The sequence below is a fragment of the Magnolia sinica genome, chromosome 15 (genome assembly GCF_029962835.1).
Source record: "Magnolia sinica isolate HGM2019 chromosome 15, MsV1, whole genome shotgun sequence".
NCBI lineage: Eukaryota > Viridiplantae > Streptophyta > Magnoliopsida > Magnoliales > Magnoliaceae > Magnolia > Magnolia sinica.
The window spans coordinates 51,475,624-51,477,888 of NC_080587.1; the positions used below are offsets into that span (position 1 = coordinate 51,475,624).

Sequence of the window (2,265 nt, forward strand, 5' to 3'; positions counted from 1 at the left end):
TCCTGATATAGACTTTCTAAATTGGTAATCTCTTTCTAATTTTTCTATTTTCTGTTAGGGTTTGTTTTCTATTTTTAAAAACTTTCTAATTCTAGGATTTCTTTTATTTTTAGAAACTAACTCACTTTCTAATTCTAGATTTAGAAACTTCCTATTTTCTGTTTTTAGAAACTGACTAATTTTGTTTTGTTTTGCAGGATTTTAATTAGGAACTTCTAATTTGGTAACTTCTTTCTAACTCCCTTTCTCTTTCTATTTTTAGATTTCTATTTCCTTTCTCTCTTTTAGGTTGAGGTTAGAATCTGAATTTGAGGGCTGAGAGTTTCATGCCCAAGTGGGTCCGTGATAACACTCGACATCTTTTGAGTGGAGGAGGATTGGTTAAAAGGTTATCTATCTATCGCAGGATTAGACACCACTCAAGATCCTCAGAGTCAATTGAAGTGATGGCTGCAAATCAATTGGTAAATCAACAACTTCAACCTAGGGTTGAGGAAGTTAAGGATGAAAATGAGGTGCATCAAGCACCCTCGCCTCGTACTTTACAAGATTATTTACAACTAGTGGGGGTGAGTACACCCTCATGCATGGTTTTTCTAGAAAACACATGACATATGGAAATCAAGCAAGGGGTAATCCAACTCCTTCCAAAATTTCATAGGCTTGAATTTGAAAATCTGTATCTACACCTAAAAGAGTTTGGCGAGATTATAGCCACTCTATACTTTCCAAACATGTCTGATGACACGGTCAGGCTGAAACTCTTTCCTTTTTCTTTGAAGGAGAAAGCCAAGAGGTGGTTGCGTTCACTATGTCCTCGATTTATTGGTAGATGGAATGACATGATAAGGGAGTTCATAAAGAAAAATTTCCCATACCATAAGACGAACACCCTTAGATAGTCGATCATGAACTTCGCCCAAAAGGAAGATGAAACATTCTTCCAATGTTGGGAGCGGTTTAAGGATCTTGTTAGTTCATGCCCACAACACGATTTTGAAACGTGATGCAACATGAATTTTTCTATGATGGACTGACATCTCCCATGCGCCAATTAGTCGAGACAATGTGTAATGGGGAACTTATGAATAAAAGTGCCGATGATGTGTGAGACTATTTTAATAAGCTTGCTGAAAACACACAATCATGGGACATCTCCCCAAAATTAAACACCATGTCTAGGCCGACTCAATCCAAAGAAAGGGGTGGAATGTATCTCCTGAAAGAGGACGATGATATCAATACTAAAGTGGCTAATCTCACCAGAAAACTCGAGGCCATGGAATTAAAAAAGAATAAGGTTAAGGAAATTGTTTGCAGTATTTGTGCTTACAACGTTCACACAACTGACAATTGTCCAATGATACCTGCTTTTCAAGAGGTGTTGAATGAGCAATCCAATGTTGTGAATAATTACCAAAGACCTTTTAATGGACCTACCTCCAATACATACAATCCTGGTTGGAGAAATCATCCAAACTTCAGTTGGAGGAATGGATAAACTGCTACCCCTCAAGGTTTCTTAAACCAAATTCCAAATCAAGAGAAACCTCAAGAGGATCCGGTTCTAAAAACTCTTCAAAAGCAAGAGCTTTTCAATCAGGGGATGCTACAAGCCTTTCAAGACCTTACAAAAGCCATACAAGGGCTTGACATAAGGAATACGATTGGGAATAAGAGGAGCCTTCTAGCTCAACCTCTTCCCAATCCAAAACCACAATATGAAGTTAGCGACCCGTGCTCTTCAAACCAAATGGAGCAAGCTAAATCTATCACCACTCTTAGGAGTGGGATGACCATTGACAAAACTATTCCGGTTAAGGCTAAAAAGCCTAAGGACCTGGAAGAGGACAACAGTGATAGACCTAGCATTGCTCCATAAGAATTAGAACCGGAACTTTAAGGCAAGCCGGTTGCCCCATTCCCCCAACGGTTGGCTGCACCAAAATCTCTCTCTAACTCTCTGGACATTCTAGAGGTGTTAAAATAAGTGAAGATTTATATTCCTCTACTGGATGCGGTTAAACAAATACCTTCATATGCTAAATTTATGAAAAATTTATGCACGACCAAAAGATGACAAAATATTCAAAAGAAAATCTTTTTAACTGAAAAAGTGAATACCATCCTAAAGCAAGATGTGCCACAAAAATTCAAAGATCCTGGTAGCCCAACCATACCTTGTGTAATTGGGAACTACCAAATTAAGTACACACTTCACACTTCTTAACTTAGGAGTAAGCATAAATCTGATTCCCTACTCGG

The 2,265-nt window shown here is 38.1% G+C and overlaps 1 non-coding gene across 1 annotated transcript; it reads right to left on the reverse strand.

The window, feature by feature from the left end:
• Positions 1 to 890: 890 nt before the first annotated feature.
• LOC131228435 (small nucleolar RNA R71) lies at positions 891 to 997 on the reverse strand. Its single transcript, XR_009162938.1, has one exon. It is a non-coding gene; the product is annotated as a small nucleolar RNA R71 (small nucleolar RNA).
• Positions 998 to 2,265: the final 1,268 nt, after the last annotated feature.